The sequence below is a fragment of the Petromyzon marinus genome, chromosome 43 (genome assembly GCF_048934315.1).
Source record: "Petromyzon marinus isolate PM22_M1 ecotype Great Lakes invasive population chromosome 43, UKy_Petmar_22M1.pri1.0, whole genome shotgun sequence".
NCBI lineage: Eukaryota > Metazoa > Chordata > Hyperoartia > Petromyzontiformes > Petromyzontidae > Petromyzon > Petromyzon marinus.
Window position 1 is genome coordinate 8925033 of NC_133709.1, and position 19250 is coordinate 8944282.

A 19250-nucleotide genomic window follows, 5' to 3' on the forward strand; every position below is an offset into this window, starting at 1 on the left:
AAAATCGTCATTATCATCATCAGCCATGGTCAATCCACTGCTGGATGAAGCCCCCCGAAACATCACCATTTCAGGTGATCCTGCCATCACACAATCTACACTGAACCTGAGTCATTCTCTCTCTTCAAGATAGAGTGAAATCTGCACAGAACGTTACTATTTCTATTTTACCAAGTAAGGCCCACTGAGCTATGTAGTGCGTCTTCAGAAACGTCCTGGCCACAAACGACAGCTCAACAAAGTGGTTGTGGAATTTTCTAGCAGCCAAATACCCAAAAACAAGTTAAACACACACTTTTAATATTTTAGTCGTGGCTTAATTATTTCCAATTCTAGGAATTAAACATTTTTTATTTGCCCCCTTTTTGCCGTACAGTGTCAGTGTCAATTTGGATCAACGCATTTAAGGTAGCTGCCGCAAAGTGTTTGGAAACACCGAGTTTCTTCATACTCTTTGGTTCCTTCGGTAAAGTCGCGTAGGTAGAAAAATATCTCCATGTTGCCACCTTTGTCATCATCAAAAGTGACTCTGTGAATAAAATAACTAAAGTTTAAGTGTGAATGTCATTTTACATCATTTTAACTTAATCTTTTTTTTTATTCTGGATTACTGCGATGTCTTCCGGACGAGTCGCCCTTGCAAAAGAGCAACTTAGCTCAAAGGGCTTGATGGGAAATGAGCTTCTTTCTGCTAGAAATGTCCACATGATAATAAGCCACTTCGTTGAGCTACAATTTCTGGCCAGGTTATTTCTGAAAAAGAGCAATATAGCTCAGTGGGCCTCACATGGTAAAAATATAAATTTAGTTTTTGAGTTACCTTCTGATTGTTCAGGCCGAGTTAGCGGTGCCCCCTAGAGATGAGAACCCGCCAGCCCCGCTGTGCGTGAGTGACACGCGGGGAAGACAGCGCTCCCCCTGCCGACGGAAAGAGGCAAAAGCCGGCAACAAAAGCCTACAACACCTGGTATTCCCAGGTGGTCTCCCATCCAAGTACTAACCAGGCTCGACCCTGCTTAGCTTCTGAGATCAGACGAGATCGGGCGTATTCAGGGTGATATGGTCGTAGGCAAATGCTTAGTGAAGATTTAATAGATTCATCTTTAGTTGTGGTAGAATACCCAGATTCCTAAATCCGGCACTAGGACCTCATCATTGGTATTGGGGTTCCGATTCTTCTCATTACTGATCATTGTTTTAATCAAACGAAATAGGAAACAATGGGAGCTGCAAAATTTAGTAATGGAGGTTTCTTGAATTTTTTTTTTATCTCTGGTGAACTGGTTTATTTCTTGGGAGGGGGTGACGGTTCATAATGGCGGTCGGAGACCCACGTTTGGAATCCGGGTTTCAATCCCCCAGAAATTAAAAGTGTTCTCCAGTGCAAGTGGGTTGATGGTCCCAGCTTTCTCTCCCAAAGAATGCACAAAACGAGCCATCGTAAAAAAAAATCGTCATTATCATCATCAGCCATGGTCAATCCACTGCTGGATGAAGCCTCCCTAAACATCACCATTTCAGGTGCCATCACACAATCTACCCTGAACCTGAGTCATTCTCTCTCTTCAAGATAGAGTGAAATCTAAGCAGAACGTTAATATTTCTATTTTACCAAGTAAGGCCCAGTGAGCTATGTAGCGCGTCTTCCGAAACGTCCTGGCCACAAACGACAGCTCAACAAAGTGGTTGTGGAAGTTTCTAGCAGCCAAATACCCAAAAACAAGTTAAACACACACTTTTAATATTTTAGTCGTGGCTTAATTCTAATTATTTCCAAGTCTAGGAATTAAATATTTTTTGTTTGCCCCCTTTTTGCCGTACAGTGTCAGTGTCAATTTGGATCAACGCATTTAAGGTAGCTGCCGCAAAGTGTTTGGAACCACCGAGTTTCTTCATACTCTTTGGTTCCTTCGGTAAAGTCGCGTAGGTAGGAAAATATCTCCATGTTGCCACCTTTGTCATCATCAAAAGTGACTCTGTGAATAAAATAACTAAAGTTTAAGTGTGAATGTCATTTCACATCATTTTTACCTAATCTTTTTTTTTTATTCTGGATTACTGCGATGTCTTCCGGACGAGTCGCCCCTTGCAAAAGAGCAAATTAGCTCAAAGGGCTTGATGGGAAATGAGCTTCTTTCTGCTAGAAATGTCCACATGATAATAAGCCACTTCGTTGAGCTAGAATTTCTGGCCAGGTTATTTCTGAAAAAGAGCAATATAGCTCAGTGGGCCTCACATGGTAAGAATATAAATTTAGTTTTTGAGTTCTGATTGTTCAGGCCGAGTTAGCGGTGCCCCCTAGAGACGAGAACCCGCCAGCCCCGCTGTGCGTGAGCGACACGCGGGGAAGACAGCGCTCCCCCTGCCGACGGAAAGAGGCAAAAGCCGGCAACTAAAGCCTACAACACCTGGTATTCCCAGGCGGTCTCCCATCCAAGTACTAACCAGGCTCGACCCTGCTTAGCTTCCGAGATTGGACGAGATCGGGCGTATTCAGGGTGATATGGTCGTAGGTGAAAGCTTAGTGAAGATTTAGTAGATTCACCTGTAGTTGTGGTGGAATTCCCAGATTCCTAAATCCGGCACTAGGACCTCATCATTGGTATTGGGGTTCCGATTCTTCTCATTACTGATCATTGTTTTAAGCAAATGAAATAGGAAACAATGGGACCTGTAAAATTTAGTAATGGAGGTTTCTTGAATTATTTTTTTAATCTCTGGTGAACTGGTTTATTTCTTGGGAGGGGGTGAGGGTTCATAATGGCGGTCGGAGACCCATGGTTGGAATCCGGGTTTCAATCCCCCAGAAATGTAAAGTGTTCTCCAGTGCAAGTGGGTTGATTGTCCCAGCTTTCTATCCCAAAGAATGCACAAAACGAGCCATCATAAAAAAAATCGTCATTATCATCATCAGCCATGGTCAATCCACTGCTGGATGAAGCCCCCCTAAACATCACCATTTCAGGTGATCCTGCCATGACACAATCTACCCTGAACCTGCGTCATTCTCTCTCTTCATGATAGAGTGAAATCTGCGTAGAACGTTACTATTTCTATTTTACCAAGTAAGTCCCACTGAGCTATGTAGCGCGTCTTCAGAAACGTCCTGGCCACAAACGACAGCTCAACAAAGTGGTTGTGGAAGTTTCTAGCAGCCAAATACCCAAAAACAAGTTAAACACACACTTTTAATATTTTAGTCGTGGCTTAATTCTAATTATTTCCAAGTCTAGGAATTAAATATTTTTTGTTTGCCCCCTTTTTGCCGCACAGTGTCAGTGTCAATTTGGATCAACGCATTTAAGGTAGCTGCCGCAAAGTGTTTGGAACCACCGAGTTTCTTCATACTCTTTGGTTATTTCGGTAAAGTCGCGTAGGTAGAAAAATATCTCCATGTTGCCACCTTTGTCATCATCAAAAGTGACTCTGTGAATAAAATGACTAAAGTTTAAGTGTGAATGTCATTTTACATCATTTTTACTTAATCTTTTTTTTTATTCTGGATTACTGCGATGTCTTCCGGACGAGTCGCCCTTGCAAAAGAGCAACTGGGCTCAAAGGGCTTGATGGGAAATGAGCTTCTTTCTGCTAGAAATGTCCCCATGATAATAAGCCACTTCGTTGAGCTACAATTTCTGGCCAGGTTATTTCTGAAAAAGAGCAATATAGCTCAGTGGGCCTCACATGGTAAAAATATAAATTTAGTTTTTGAGTTACCTTCTGATTGTGCAGGCCGAGTTAGCGGTGCCCCCTAGAGACGAGAACCCGCCAGCCCCGCTGTGCGTGAGCGACACGCGGGGAAGACAGCGCTCCCCCTGCCGACGGAAAGAGGCAAAAGCCGGCAACAAAAGCCTACAACACCTGGTATTCCCAGGCGGTCTCCCATCCAAGTACTAACCAGGCTCGACCCTGCTTAGCTTCCGAGATCGGACGAGATCGGGCGTATTCAGGGTGATATGGTCGTAGGCGAAAGCTTAGTGAAGATTTAGTGGATTCATCTTTAGTTGTTGTAGAATACCCAGATTCCTAAATCCGGCACTAGGACCTCATCATTGGTATTGGGGTTCCGATTCTTCTCATTACTGATCATTGTTTTAAGCAAATGAAATAGGAAACAATGGGACCTGTAAAATTTAGTAATAGAGGTTTCTTGAATTCTTTTTTTTTATCTCTGGTGAACTGCTTTATTTCTTGGGAGGGGGTGAGGGTTCATAATGGCGGTCGGAGACCCACGGTTGGAATGCGGGTTTCAATCCCCCAGAAATTAAAAGTGTTCTCCAGTGCAAGTGGGTTGATGGTCCCAGCTTTCTCTCCCAAAGAATGCACAAAACGAGCCATCATAAAAAAAAATCGTCATTATCATCATCAGCCATGGTCAATTCACTGCTGGATGAAGCCTCCCTAAACATCACCATTTCAGGTGCCATCACACAATCTACCCTGAACCTGAGTCATTCTCTCTCTTCAAGATAGAGTGAAATCTGCGCAGAACGTTACTATTTCTATTTTACCAAGTAAGGCCTACTGAGCTATGTAGCGCGTCTTCAGAAACGTCCTGGCCACAAACGACAGCTCAACAAAGTGGTTGTGGAAGTTTCTAGCAGCCAAATACCCAAAAACAAGTTAAACACACACTTTTAATATTTTAGTCGTGGCTTAATTCTAATTATTTCCAAGTCTAGGAATTAAATATTTTTTGTTTGCCCCCTTTTTGCCGTACAGTGTCAGTGTCAATTTGGATCAACGCATTTAAGGTAGCTGCCGCAAAGTGTTTGGAACCACCGAGTTTCTTCATACTCTTTGGTTCCTTCGGTAAAGTCGCGTAGGTAGAAAAATATCTCCATGTTGCCACCTTTGTCATCATCAAAAGTGACTCTGTGAATAAAATAACTAAAGTTTAAGTGTGAATGTCATTTTACATCATTTTTACTTAATCTTTTTTTTTATTCTGGATTACTGCGATGTCTTCCGGACGAGTCGCCCTTGCAAAAGAGCAACTTAGCTCAAAGGGCTTGATGGGAAATGAGCTTCTTTCTGCTAGAAATGTCCACATGATAATAAGCCACTTCGTTGAGCTACAATTTCTGACCAGGTTATTTCTGAAAAAGAGCAATATAGCTCAGTGGACCTTACATGGTAAAAATATAAATTTAGTTTTTGAGTTACCTTCTGATTGTTCAGGCCGAGTTAGCGGTGCCCCCTAGAGACGAGAACCCGTCAGCCCCGCTGTGCGTGAGCGACACGCGGGGAAGACAGCGCTCCCCCTGCCGACGGAAAGAGGCAAAATGCCGGCAACAAAAGCCTACAACACCTGGTATTCCCAGGGGGTCTCCCATCCAAGTACTAACCAGGCTCGACCCTGCTTAGCGTCCAAGATCGGACGAGATCGGGCGTATTCAGGGTGATATGGTCGTAGGCGGAAGCTTGGTGGAGATTTAGTAGATTCATCTTTAGTTGTGGTAGAATACCCAGATTCCTAAATCCGGCACTAGGACCTCATCATTGGTATTGGGGTTCCGATTCTTCTCATTACTGATCATTGTTTTAAGCAAATGAAATAGGAAACAATCGGACCTGTAAAATTTAGTAATAGAGGTTTCTTGAATTTGTTTTTAATCTCTGGTGAACTGGTTTATTTCTTGGGAGGGGGTGAGGGTTCATAATGGCGGTTGGAGACCCACGGTTGGAATCCGGGTTTCAGTCCCCCAGAAATTAAAAGTGTTCTCCAGTGCAAGTGGGTTGATGGTCCCAGCTTTCTCTCCCAAAGAATGCACAAAACAAGCCATCATAAAAAAATCGTCATTATCATCATCAGCCATGGTCAATCCACTGCTGGATGAAGCCTCCCTAAACATCACCATTTCAGGTGATCCTGCCATCACACAATCTACCCTGAACCTGAGTCATTCTCTCTCTTCAAGATAGAGTGAAATCTGCGCAGAACGTTACTATTTCTATTTTACCAAGTATGGCCCACTGAGCTATGTAGCGCGTCTTCAGAAACGTCCTGGCCACAAACGACAGCTCAACAAAGTGGTTGTGGAAGTTTCTAGCAGCCAAATACCCAAAAACAAGTTAAACACACACTTTTAATATTTTAGTCGTGGCTTAATTCTAATTATTTCCAATTCTAGGAATTAAATATGTTTTGTTTGCCCCCTTTTTGCCGTACAGTGTCAGTGTCAATTTGGATCAACGCATTTAAGGTAGCTGCCGCAAAGTGTTTGGAACCACCGAGTTTCTTCATACTCTTTGGTTCTTTCGGTAAAGTCGCGTAGGTAGAAAAAATATCTCCATGTTGCCACCTTTGTCATCATCAAAAGTGACTCTGTGAATAAAATAACTAAAGTTTAAGTGTGAATGTCATTTTACATCATTTTTACTTAATCTTTTTTTTTTATTCTGGATTACTGCGATGTCTTCCGGACGAGTCGTCCTTGCAAAAGAGCAACTTAGCTCAAAGGGCTTGATGGGAAATGAGCTTCTTTCTGCTAGAAATGTCCACGTGATAATAAGCCACTTCGTTGAGCTACAATTTCTGGCCAGGTTATTTCTGAAAAAGAGCAATATAGGTCAGTGGGCCTCACATGGTAAAAATATAAATTTAGTTTTTGAGTTACCTTCTGATCGTTCAGGCCGAGTTAGCGGTGCCCCCTAGAGACGAGAACCCGCCAGCCCCGCTGTGCGTGAGCGACACGAGGGGAAGACAGCGCTCCCCCTGCCGACGGAAAGAAGCAAGAGCCGGCAACAAAAGCCTACAACACCTGGTATTCCCAGGCGGTCTCCCATCCAAGTACTAACCAGGCTCGACCCTGCTTAGCTTCCGAGATCGGACGAGATCGGGCGTATTCAGGGTGATATGGTCGTAGGCGAAAGCTTAGTGAAGATTTAGTAGATTCATCTTTAGTTGTGGTAGAATACCCAGATTCCTTAATCCGGCACTAGGACCTCATCATTGGTATTGGGCTTCCGATTCTTCTCATTACTGATCATTGTTTTAATCAAATGAAATAGGAAACAATGGGACCTGTAAAATGTAGTAATAGAGGTTTCTTGATATTTTTTTTATCTCTGGTGAACTGGTTTATTTCTTGGGAGGGGGTGAGGGTCATAATGGCGGTCGGAGACCCACGGTTGGAATCCGGGTTTCAATCCCCCAGAAATTAAAAGTGTTCTCCAGTGCAAGTGGGTTGATGGTCCCAGCTTTCTCTCCCAAAGAATGCACAAAACGAGCCATCATAAAAAAAATCGTCATTATCATCATCAGCCATGGTCAATCCACTGCTGGATGAAGCCTCCCTAAACATCACCATTTCAGGTGCCATCACACAATCTACCCTGAACCTGAGTCATTCTGTCTCTTCAAGATAGAGTGAAATCTGCGCAGAACGTTACTATTTCTATTTTGCCAAGTAAGGTCCACTGAGCTATGTAGCGCGTCTTCAGAAACGTCCTGGCCACAAACGACAGCTCAACAAAGTGGTTGTGGAAGTTTCTAGCAGCCAAATACCCAAAAACAAGTTAAACACACACTTTTAATATTTTAGTCGTGGCTTAATTCTAATTATTTCCAATTCTAGGAATTAAATATGTTTTGTTTGCCCCCTTTTTGCCGTACAGTGTCAGTGTCAATTTGGATCAACGCATTTAAGGTAGCTGCCGCAAAGTGTTTGGAACCACCGAGTTTCTTCATACTCTTTGGTTCTTTCGGTAAAGTCGCGTAGGTAGAAAAAATATCTCCATGTTGCCACCTTTGTCATCATCAAAAGTGACTCTGTGAATAAAATAACTAAAGTTTAAGTGTGAATGTCATTTTACATCATTTTTACTTAATCTTTTTTTTTTATTCTGGATTACTGCGATGTCTTCCGGACGAGTCGCCCTTGCAAAAGAGCAACTTAGCTCAAAGGGCTTGATGGGAAATGAGCTTCTTTCTGCTAGAAATGTCCACGTGATAATAAGCCACTTCGTTGAGCTACAATTTCTGGCCAGGTTATTTCTGAAAAAGAGCAATATAGGTCAGTGGGCCTCACATGGTAAAAATATAAATTTAGTTTTTGAGTTACCTTCTGATCGTTCAGGCCGAGTTAGCGGTGCCCCCTAGAGACGAGAACCCGCCAGCCCCGCTGTGCGTGAGCGACACGAGGGGAAGACAGCGCTCCCCCTGCCGACGGAAAGCAGCAAGAGCCGGCAACAAAAGCCTACAACACCTGGTATTCCCAGGCGGTCTCCCATCCAAGTACTAACCAGGCTCGACCCTGCTTAGCTTCCGAGATCGGACGAGATCGGGCGTATTCAGGGTGATATGGTCGTAGGCGAAAGCTTAGTGAAGATTTAGTAGATTCATCTTTAGTTGTGGTAGAATACCCAGATTCCTTAATCCGGCACTAGGACCTCATCATTGGTATTGGGCTTCCGATTCTTCTCATTACTGATCATTGTTTTAATCAAATGAAATAGGAAACAATGGGACCTGTAAAATGTAGTAATAGAGGTTTCTTGATATTTTTTTTATCTCTGGTGAACTGGTTTATTTCTTGGGAGGGGGTGAGGGTCATAATGGCGGTCGGAGACCCACGGTTGGAATCCGGGTTTCAATCCCCCAGAAATTAAAAGTGTTCTCCAGTGCAAGTGGGTTGATGGTCCCAGCTTTCTCTCCCAAAGAATGCACAAAACGAGCCATCATAAAAAAAATCGTCATTATCATCATCAGCCATGGTCAATCCACTGCTGGATGAAGCCTCCCTAAACATCACCATTTCAGGTGCCATCACACAATCTACCCTGAACCTGAGTCATTCTGTCTCTTCAAGATAGAGTGAAATCTGCGCAGAACGTTACTATTTCTATTTTGCCAAGTAAGGTCCACTGAGCTATGTAGCGCGTCTTCAGAAACGTCCTGGCCACAAACGACAGCTCAACAAAGTGGTTGTGGAAGTTTCTAGCAGCCAAATACCCAAAAACAAGTTAAACACACACTTTTAATATTTTAGTCGTGGCTTAATTCTAATTATTTCCAAGTCTAGGAATTAAATATTTTTTGTTTGCCCCCTTTTTGCCGTACAGTGTCAGTGTCAATTTGGATCAACGCATTTAAGGTAGCTGCCGCAAAGTGTTTGGAACCACCCAGTTTCTGCATACTCTTTGGTTCTTTCGGTAAAGTTGCGTAGGTAGAAAAATATCTCCATGTTGCCACCTTTGTCATCATCAAAAGTGACTCTGTGAATAAAATAACTAAAGTTTAAGTGTGAATGTCATTTTACATCATTTTTACTTAATCTTTTTTTTTTATTCTGGATTACTGCGATGTCTTCCGGACGAGTCGCCCTTGCAAAAGAGCAACTTAGCTCAAAGGGCTTGATGGGAAATGAGCTTCTTTCTGCTAGAAATGTCCACGTGATAATAAGCCACTTCGTTGAGCTACAATTTCTGGCCAGGTTATTTCTGAAAAAGAGCAATATAGGTCAGTGGGCCTCACATGGTAAAAATATAAATTTAGTTTTTGAGTTACCTTCTGATCGTTCAGGCCGAGTTAGCGGTGCCCCCTAGAGACGAGAACCCGCCAGCCCCGCTGTGCGTGAGCGACACGAGGGGAAGACAGCGCTCCCCCTGCCGACGGAAAGCAGCAAGAGCCGGCAACAAAAGCCTACAACACCTGGTATTCCCAGGCGGTCTCCCATCCAAGTACTAACCAGGCTCGACCCTGCTTAGCTTCCGAGATCGGACGAGATCGGGCGTATTCAGGGTGATATGGTCGTAGGCGAAAGCTTAGTGAAGATTTAGTAGATTCATCTTTAGTTGTGGTAGAATACCCAGATTCCTTAATCCGGCACTAGGACCTCATCATTGGTATTGGGCTTCCGATTCTTCTCATTACTGATCATTGTTTTAATCAAATGAAATAGGAAACAATGGGACCTGTAAAATGTAGTAATAGAGGTTTCTTGATATTTTTTTTATCTCTGGTGAACTGGTTTATTTCTTGGGAGGGGGTGAGGGTCATAATGGCGGTCGGAGACCCACGGTTGGAATCCGGGTTTCAATCCCCCAGAAATTAAAAGTGTTCTCCAGTGCAAGTGGGTTGATGGTCCCAGCTTTCTTTCCCAAAGAATGCACAAAACGAGCCATCATAAAAAAAATCGTCATTATCATCATCAGCCATGGTCAATCCACTGCTGGATGAAGCCTCCCTAAACATCACCATTTCAGGTGCCATCACACAATCTACCCTGAACCTGAGTCATTCTGTCTCTTCAAGATAGAGTGAAATCTGCGCAGAACGTTACTATTTCTATTTTGCCAAGTAAGGTCCACTGAGCTATGTAGCGCGTCTTCAGAAACGTCCTGGCCACAAACGACAGCTCAACAAAGTGGTTGTGGAAGTTTCTAGCAGCCAAATACCCAAAAACAAGTTAAACACACACTTTTAATATTTTAGTCGTGGCTTAATTCTAATTATTTCCAAGTCTAGGAATTAAATATTTTTTGTTTGCCCCCTTTTTGCCGTACAGTGTCAGTGTCAATTTGGATCAACGCATTTAAGGTAGCTGCCGCAAAGTGTTTGGAACCACCCAGTTTCTGCATACTCTTTGGTTCTTTCGGTAAAGTTGCGTAGGTAGAAAAATATCTCCATGTTGCCACCTTTGTCATCATCAAAAGTGACTCTGTGAATAAAATAACTAAAGTTTAAGTGTGAATGTCATTTTACATCATTTTTACTTAATCTTTTTTTTTATTCTGGATTACTGCGATGTCTTCCGGACGAGTCGCCCTTGCAAAAGAGCAACTTAGCTCAAAGGGCCTGATGGGAAAAGAGCTTCTTTCTGCTAGAAATGTCCACGTGATAATAAGCCACTTCGTTGAGCTACAATTTCTGGCCAGGTTATTTCTGAAAAAGAGCGATATAGCTCAGTGGGCCTCACATGGTAAAAATATAAATTTAGTTTTTGAGTTACGTTCTGATTGTTCAGGCCGAGTTAGCGGTGCCCCCTAGAGACGAGAACCCGCCAGCCCCGCTGTGCATGAGCGACACGCGGGGAAGACAGCGCTCCCCCTGCCGACGGAAAGAGGCAAAAGCCGGCAACAAAAGCCTACAACACCTGGTATTCCCAGGCGGTCTCCCATCCAAGTACTAACCAGGCTCGACCCTGCTTAGCTTCCGAGATCGGACGAGATCGGGCGTATTCAGGGTGATATGGTCGTAGGCGAAAGCTTAGGGAAGATTTAGTAGATTCATCTTTAGTTGTGGTAGAATACCCAGATTCCTAAATCCGGCACTAGGACCTCATCATTGGTATTGGGGTTCCGATTCTTCTCATTACTGATCATTGTTTTAAGCAAATGAAATAGGAAACAATGGGACCTGTAAAATTTGGTAATAGAGGTTTCTTGAATTCTTTTTTTTTATCTCTGGTGAACTGCTTTATTTTTTGGGAGGGGGTGAGGGTTCATAATGGCGGTCGGAGACCCACGGTTGGAATGCGGGTTTCAATCCCCCAGAAATTAAAAGTGTTCTCCAGTGCAAGTGGGTTGATGGTCCCAGCTTTCTCTCCCAAAGAATGCACAAAACGAGCCATCATAAAAAAAAATCGTCATTATCATCATCAGCCATGGTCAATTCACTGCTGGATGAAGCCTCCCTAAACATCACCATTTCAGGTGCCATCACACAATCTACCCTGAACCTGAGTCATTCTCTCTCTTCAAGATAGAGTGAAATCTGCGCAGAACGTTACTATTTCTATTTTACCAAGTAAGGCCCACTGAGCTATGTAGCGCATCTTCAGAAACGTCCTGGCCACAAACGACAGCTCAACAAAGTGGTTGTGGAAGTTTCTAGCAGCCAAATACCCAAAAACAAGTTAAACACACACTTTTAATATTTTAGTCGTGGCTTAATTCTAATTATTTCCAAGTCTAGGAATTAAATATTTTTTGTTTGCCCCCTTTTTGCCGTACAGTGTCAGTGTCAATTTGGATCAACGCATTTAAGGTAGCTGCCGCAAAGTGTTTGGAACCACCGAGTTTCTTCATACTCTTTGGTTCCTTCGGTAAAGTCGCGTAGGTAGAAAAGTATCTCCATGTTGCCACCTTTGTCATCATCAAAAGTGACTCTGTGAATAAAATAACTAAAGTTTAAGTGTGAATGTCATTTTACATCATTTTTACTTAATCTTTTTTTTTATTCTGGATTACTGCGATGTCTTCCGGACGAGTCGCCCTTGCAAAAGAGCAACTTAGCTCAAAGGGCTTGATGGGAAATGAGCTTCTTTCTGCTAGAAATGTCCACATGATAATAAGCCACTTCGTTGAGCTACAATTTCTGACCAGGTTATTTCTGAAAAAGAGCAATATAGCTCAGTGGACCTCACATGGTAAAAATATAAATTTAGTTTTTGAGTTACCTTCTGATTGTTCAGGCCGAGTTAGCGGTGCCCCCTAGAGACGAGAACCCGTCAGCCCCGCTGTGCGTGAGCGACACGCGGGGAAGACAGCGCTCCCCCTGCCGACGGAAAGAGGCAAAATGCCGGCAACAAAAGCCTACAACACCTGGTATTCCCAGGGGGTCTCCCATCCAAGTACTAACCAGGCTCGACCCTGCTTAGCGTCCGAGATCAGACGAGATCGGGCGTATTCAGGGTGATATGGTCGTAGGCGAAAGCTTAGTGAAGATTTAGTACATTCATCTTTCGTTGTGGTAGAATACCCAGATTCCTAAATCCGGCACTAGGACCTCATCATTGGTATTGGGGTTCCGATTCTTCTCATTACTGATCATTGTTTTAATCAAATGAAATAGGAAACAATGGGACCTGTAAAATGTAGTAATAGAGGTTTCTTGAAATTGTTTTTTTATCTCTGGTGAACTGGTTTATTTCTTGGGAGGGGGTAAGGGTTCATAATGGCGGTCGGAGACCCACGGTTGGAATCCGGGTTTCAATCCCCCAGAAATGTAAAGTGTTCTCCAGTGCAAGTGGGTTGATGGTCGCAGCTTTCTCTCCCAAAGAATGCACAAAACGAGCCATCGTAAAAAAAAATCGTCATTATCATCATCAGCCATGGTCAATCCACTGCTGGATGATGCCTCCCTAAACATCACCATTTCAGGTGCCATCACACAATCTACCCTGATCCTGAGTCATTCTCTCTCTTCAAGATAGAGTGAAATCTGCACAGAACGTTACTATTTCTATTATAGCATGTAAGGCCCACTGAGCTATGTAGCGCGTCTTCAGAAACGTCCTGGCCACAAACGACAGCTCAACAATGTGGTTGTGGAAGTTTCTAGCAGCCAAATACCCAAAAACAAGTTAAACACACACTTTTAATATTTTAGTCGTGGCTTAATTCTAATTATTTCCAAGTCTAGGAATTAAATATTTTTTGTTTGCCCCCTTTTTGCCGTACAGTGTCAGTGTCAATTTGGATCAACGCATTTAAGGTAGCTGCCGCAAAGTGTTTGGAACCACCGAGTTTCTTCATACTCTTTGGTTCTTTCGGTAAAGTCGCGTAGGTAGAAAAATATCTCCATGTTGCCACCTTTGCCATCATCAAAAGTGACTCTGTGAATAAAATAACTAAAGTTTAAGTGTGAATGTCATTTTACATCATTTTTACTTAATCTTTTTTTTTATTCTGGATTACTGCGATGTCTTCCGGACGAGTCGCCCTTGCAAAAGAGCAACTTGGCTCAAAGGGCTTGATGGGAAATGAGCTTCTTTCTGCTAGAAATGTCCACGTGATAATAAGCCACTTCGTTGAGCTACAATTTCTGGCCAGGCTATTTCTGAAAAAGAGCAATATAGCTCAGTGGGCCTCTTATGGTAAAAATATATGAATTTAGTTTTTGAGTTACCTTCTGATTGTTCAGGCCGAGTTAGCGGTGCCCCCTAGAGACGAGAACCCGCCAGCCCCGCTGTGCGTGAGCGACACGCGGGGAAGACAGCGCTCCCCCTGCCGACGGAAAGAGGCAAAAGCAAGCAACAAAAGCCTACAACACCTGGTATTCCCAGGCGGTCTCCCATCCAAGTACTAACCAGGCTCGACCCTGCTTAGCTTCCGAGATCGGACGAGATCGGGCGTATTCAGGGTGATATGGTCGTAGGCGAAAGCTTAGTGAAGATTTAGTAGATTAATCTTTAGTTGTTGTAGAATACCCAGATTCCTAAATCCGGCACTAGGACCTCATCATTGGTATTGGGGTTCCGATTCTTCTCATTACTGATCATTGTTTTAAGCAAATGAAATAGGAACCAATGGGAGCTGTAAAATTTAGTAATAGAGGATTCTTGAATTCTTTTTTTTTATCTCTGGTGAACTGCTTTATTTCTTGGGAGGGGGTGAGGGTTCATAATGGCGGTCAGAGACCCACGGTTGGAATCCGGGTTTCAATCCCCCAGAAATTAAAAGTGTTCTCCAGTGCAAGTGGGTTGATGGTCCCAGCTTTCTCTCCCAAAGAATGCACAAAACAAGCCATCGTAAAAAAAATCGTCATTATCATCATCAGCCATGGTCAATCCACTGCTGGATGAAGCCTCCCTAAACATCACCATTTCAGGTGCCATCACACAATCTACCCTGAACCTGAGTCATTCTCTCTCTTCAAGATAGAGTGAAATCTGCGCAGAACGTTACTATTTCTATTTTACCAAGTAAGGCCCACTGAGCTATGTAGCGCGTCTTCAGAAACGTCCTGGCCACAAACGACAGCTCAACAAAGTGGTTGTGGAAGTTTCTAGCAGCCAAATACCCAAAAACAAGTTAAACACACACTTTTAATATTTTAGTCGTGGCTTAATTCTAATTATTTCCAAGTCTAGGAATTAAATATTTTTTGTTTGCCCCCTTTTTGCCGTACAGTGTCAGTGGCAATTTGGATCAACGCATTTAAGGTAGCTGCCGCAAAGTGTTTGGAACCACCGAGTTTCTTCATACTCTTTGGTTCTTTCGGTAAAGTCGCGTAGGTAGAAAAATATCTCCATGTTGCCACCTTTGTCATCATCAAAAGTGACTCTGTGAATAAAATAACTAAAGTTTAAGTGTGAATGTCATTTCACATCATTTTTACTTAATCTTTTTTTTTTATTCTGGATTACCGCGATGTCTTCCGGACGAGTCGCCCTTGCAAAAGAGCAACTTAGCTCAAAGTGCTTGATGGGAAATGAGCTTCTTTCTGCTAGAAATGTCCACATGATAATAAGCCACTTCGTTGAGCTACAATTTCTGGCCAGGTTATTTCTGAAAAAGAGCAATATAGCTCAGTGGGCCTCACCTGGTAAAAATATAAATGTAGTTTTTGAGTTACCTTCTGATTGTTCAGGCCGAGGTAGCGGTGCCCCCTAGAGACGAGAACCCGCCAGCCCCGCTGTGCGTGAGCGACACGCGGGGAAGACAGCGCTCCCCCTGCCGACGGAAAGAGGCAAAAGCCGGCAACAAAAGCCTACAACACCTGGTATTCCCAGGCGGTCTCCCATCCAAGTACTAACCAGGCTCGACCCTGCTTAGCTTCCGAGATCGGACGAGATCGGGCGTATTCAGGGTGATATGGTCGTAGGCGAAAGCTTAGTGAAGATTTAGTAGATTAATCTTTAGTTGTTGTAGAATACCCAGATTCCTAAATCCGGCACTAGGACCTCATCATTGGTATTGGGGTTCCGATTCTTCTCATTACTGATCATTGTTTTAAGCAAATGAAATAGGAACCAATGGGAGCTGTAAAATTTAGTAATAGAGGATTCTTGAATTCTTTTTTTTTATCTCTGGTGAACTGCTTTATTTCTTGGGAGGGGGTGAGGGTTCATAATGGCGGTCAGAGACCCACGGTTGGAATCCGGGTTTCAATCCCCCAGAAATTAAAAGTGTTCTCCAGTGCAAGTGGGTTGATGGTCCCAGCTTTCTCTCCCAAAGAATGCACAAAACAAGCCATCGTAAAAAAAATCGTCATTATCATCATCAGCCATGGTCAATCCACTGCTGGATGAAGCCTCCCTAAACATCACCATTTCAGGTGCCATCACACAATCTACCCTGAACCTGAGTCATTCTCTCTCTTCAAGATAGAGTGAAATCTGCGCAGAACGTTACTATTTCTATTTTACCAAGTAAGGCCCACTGAGCTATGTAGCGCGTCTTCAGAAACGTCCTGGCCACAAACGACAGCTCAACAAAGTGGTTGTGGAAGTTTCTAGCAGCCAAATACCCAAAAACAAGTTAAACACACACTTTTAATATTTTAGTCGTGGCTTAATTCTAATTATTTCCAAGTCTAGGAATTAAATATTTTTTGTTTGCCCCCTTTTTGCCGTACAGTGTCAGTGGCAATTTGGATCAACGCATTTAAGGTAGCTGCCGCAAAGTGTTTGGAACCACCGAGTTTCTTCATACTCTTTGGTTCTTTCGGTAAAGTCGCGTAGGTAGAAAAATATCTCCATGTTGCCACCTTTGTCATCATCAAAAGTGACTCTGTGAATAAAATAACTAAAGTTTAAGTGTGAATGTCATTTCACATCATTTTTACTTAATCTTTTTTTTTTATTCTGGATTACCGCGATGTCTTCCGGACGAGTCGCCCTTGCAAAAGAGCAACTTAGCTCAAAGTGCTTGATGGGAAATGAGCTTCTTTCTGCTAGAAATGTCCACATGATAATAAGCCACTTCGTTGAGCTACAATTTCTGGCCAGGTTATTTCTGAAAAAGAGCAATATAGCTCAGTGGGCCTCACCTGGTAAAAATATAAATGTAGTTTTTGAGTTACCTTCTGATTGTTCAGGCCGAGGTAGCGGTGCCCCCTAGAGACGAGAACCCGCCAGCCCCGCTGTGCGTGAGCGACACGCGGGGAAGACAGCGCTCCCCCTGCCGACGGAAAGAGGCAAAAGCCGGCAACAAAAGCCTACAACACCTGGTATTCCCAGGCGGTCTCCCATCCAAGTACTAACCAGGCTCGACCCTGCTTAGCTTCCGAGATCGGACGAGATCGGGCGTATTCAGGGTGATATGGTCGTAGGCGAAAGCTTAGTGACGATTTAGTAGATTCATCTTTAGTTGTGGTAGAATACCCAGATTCCTTAATCCGGCACTAGGACCTCATCATTGGTATTGGGGTTCCGATTCTTCTCATTACTGATCATTGTTTTAAGCAAATGAAATAGGAAACAATGGGAGATGTAAAATTTAGTAATAGAGGTTTCTTCAATTTTTTTTTTTAATCTCTGGTGAACTGGTTTATTTCTTGGGAGGGGGTGAGGGTTCATAATGGCGGTCGGAGACCCACGGTTGGAATCCGGACTTCAATCCACCAGAAATTAAAAGTGTGCTCCAGTGCAAGTGGGTTGATGGTCCCAGCTTTCTCTCCCAAAGAATGCACAAAACAAGCCATCGTAAAAAAAATCGTCATTATCATCATCAGCCATGGTCAATCCACTGCTGGATGAAGCCCCCCTAAACATCACCATTTCAGGTGATCCTGCCATCACACAATCTACCCTGAACCTGAGTCATTCTCTCTCTTCAAGATAGAGTGAAATCTGCGCAGTACATTACTATTTCTATTTTACCAAGTAAGGCCGACTGAGCTATGTAGCGCGTCTTCAGAAACGTCCTGGCCACAAACGACCGCTCAACAAAGTGGTTGTGGAAGTTTCTAGCAGCCAAATACCCAAAAACAAGTTAAACACACACTTTTAATATTTTAGTCGTGGCTTAGTTCTAATTATTTCCAAGTCTAGGAATTAAATATTTTTTGTTTGCCCCCTTTTTGCCGTACAGTGTCAGTGTCAATTTGGATCAACGCATTTAAGGTAGCTGCCGCAAAGTGTTTGGAACCACCGAGTTTCTTCATACTCTTTGGTTCCTTCGGTAAAGTCGCGTAGTTAGAAAAATATCTCCATGTTGCCACCTTTGTCATCATCAAAAGTGACTCTGTGAATAAAATAACTAAAGTTTAAGTGTGAATGTCATTTCACATCATTTTTACGTAATCTTTTTTTTTTTATTCTGGATTACTGCGATGTCTTCCGGACGAGTCGCCCTTGCAAAAGAGCAACTTGGCTCAAAGGGCTTGATGGGAAATGAGCTTCTTTCTGCTAGAAATGTCCACATGATAATAAGCCACTTCGTTGAGCTACAATTTCTGGCCAGGTTATTTCTGAAAAAGAGCAATATAGCTCAATGGGCCTCACATGGTAAAAATATCAATTTAGTTTTTGAGTTACCTTCTGATTGTTCAGGCCGAGTTAGCGGTGCCCCCTAGAGACGAGAACCCGCCAGCCCCGCTGTGCGTGAGCGACACGCGGGGAAGACAGCGCTCCCCCTGCCGACGGAAAGAGGCAAAAGCCGGCAACAAAAGCCTACAACACCTGGTATTCCCAGGCGGTCTCCCATCCAAGTACTAACCAGGCTCGAACCTGCTTAGCTTCCGAGATCGGGCGTATTCAGGGTGATATGGTCGTAGGCGAATGCTTAGTGAAGATTTAGTAGATTCATCTTTAGTTGTTGTAGAATACCCAGATTCCTAAATCCGGCACTAGGACCTCATCATTGGTATTGGGGTTCCGATTCTTCTCATTACTGATCATTATTTTAATCAAATGAAATAGGAAACAATGGGACCTGTAAATTTAGTAATAGAGGTTTCTTGAATTTGTTTTTAATCTCTGGTGAACTGGTTTATTTCTTGGAGGGGGTGAGGGTTCATAATGGCGGTCGGAGACCCATGGTTGGAATCCGGGTTTCAATCCCCTAGAAATGTAAAGTGTTCTCCAGTGCAAGTGGGTTGATGGTCCCAGCTTTCACTCCCAAAGAATGCACAAAACAAGCCATCATAAAAAAAAATCGTCAATATCATCATCAGCCATGGTCAATCCACTGCTGGATGAAGCCCCCGTAAACATCACATTTCAGGTGATCCTGCCATCACACAATCTACCCTGAACCTGAGTCATTCTCTCTCTTCAAGATAAAGTGAAATCTGTGCAGAACGTTACTATTTCTATTTTACCAAGTAAGGCCCACTGAGCTATGTAGCGCGTCTTCAGAAACGTCCTGGCCACAAACGACAGCTCAACAAAGTGGTTGTGGAAGTTTCTAGCAGCCAAATACCCCAAAACAAGTCAAACACACAATATTAATATTTTAGTCGTGGCTTAATTATTTCCAATTCTAGGAATTAAATATTTTTTGTTTGCCCCCTTTTTGCCGTACAGTGTCAGTGTCAATTTGGATCAACGCATTTAAGGTAGCTGCCGCAAAGTGTT

At 43.2% G+C, this 19250-nt stretch overlaps 12 non-coding genes and 1 pseudogene across 12 annotated transcripts; all 13 read right to left on the reverse strand.

Annotated features, from left to right (window-relative positions):
• Positions 1–952: 952 nt before the first annotated feature.
• LOC142930836 (5S ribosomal RNA) lies at positions 953–1071 on the reverse strand. The gene has a single exon (XR_012946809.1). It is a non-coding gene; the product is annotated as a 5S ribosomal RNA (ribosomal RNA).
• A 1325-nt stretch (positions 1072–2396) lies between these two features.
• LOC142930840 (5S ribosomal RNA) lies at positions 2397–2515 on the reverse strand. The gene has a single exon (XR_012946813.1). It is a non-coding gene; the product is annotated as a 5S ribosomal RNA (ribosomal RNA).
• A 1334-nt stretch (positions 2516–3849) lies between these two features.
• On the reverse strand, positions 3850–3968 carry LOC116951768 (5S ribosomal RNA). The gene has a single exon (XR_004404337.2). It is a non-coding gene; the product is annotated as a 5S ribosomal RNA (ribosomal RNA).
• Positions 3969–5299: 1331 nt separating this feature from the next.
• On the reverse strand, positions 5300–5418 carry LOC142930839 (5S ribosomal RNA). The gene has a single exon (XR_012946812.1). It is a non-coding gene; the product is annotated as a 5S ribosomal RNA (ribosomal RNA).
• A 1334-nt stretch (positions 5419–6752) lies between these two features.
• On the reverse strand, positions 6753–6871 carry LOC142930846 (5S ribosomal RNA). The gene has a single exon (XR_012946819.1). It is a non-coding gene; the product is annotated as a 5S ribosomal RNA (ribosomal RNA).
• A 1327-nt stretch (positions 6872–8198) lies between these two features.
• Positions 8199–8317, reverse strand: LOC142930847 (5S ribosomal RNA). The gene has a single exon (XR_012946820.1). It is a non-coding gene; the product is annotated as a 5S ribosomal RNA (ribosomal RNA).
• A 1326-nt stretch (positions 8318–9643) lies between these two features.
• Positions 9644–9762, reverse strand: LOC142930848 (5S ribosomal RNA). Its single transcript, XR_012946821.1, has one exon. It is a non-coding gene; the product is annotated as a 5S ribosomal RNA (ribosomal RNA).
• A 1325-nt stretch (positions 9763–11087) lies between these two features.
• LOC116951747 (5S ribosomal RNA) lies at positions 11088–11206 on the reverse strand. The gene has a single exon (XR_004404316.1). It is a non-coding gene; the product is annotated as a 5S ribosomal RNA (ribosomal RNA).
• A 1331-nt stretch (positions 11207–12537) lies between these two features.
• LOC142930833 (5S ribosomal RNA) lies at positions 12538–12656 on the reverse strand. Its single transcript, XR_012946806.1, has one exon. It is a non-coding gene; the product is annotated as a 5S ribosomal RNA (ribosomal RNA).
• A 1331-nt stretch (positions 12657–13987) lies between these two features.
• Positions 13988–14106, reverse strand: LOC142930849 (5S ribosomal RNA). The gene has a single exon (XR_012946822.1). It is a non-coding gene; the product is annotated as a 5S ribosomal RNA (ribosomal RNA).
• A 1330-nt stretch (positions 14107–15436) lies between these two features.
• On the reverse strand, positions 15437–15555 carry LOC116951709 (5S ribosomal RNA). Its single transcript, XR_004404282.2, has one exon. It is a non-coding gene; the product is annotated as a 5S ribosomal RNA (ribosomal RNA).
• Positions 15556–16885: 1330 nt separating this feature from the next.
• On the reverse strand, positions 16886–17004 carry LOC142930850 (5S ribosomal RNA). The gene has a single exon (XR_012946823.1). It is a non-coding gene; the product is annotated as a 5S ribosomal RNA (ribosomal RNA).
• Positions 17005–18341: 1337 nt separating this feature from the next.
• Positions 18342–18450, reverse strand: LOC142930844 (5S ribosomal RNA; annotated as a pseudogene).
• Positions 18451–19250: the final 800 nt, after the last annotated feature.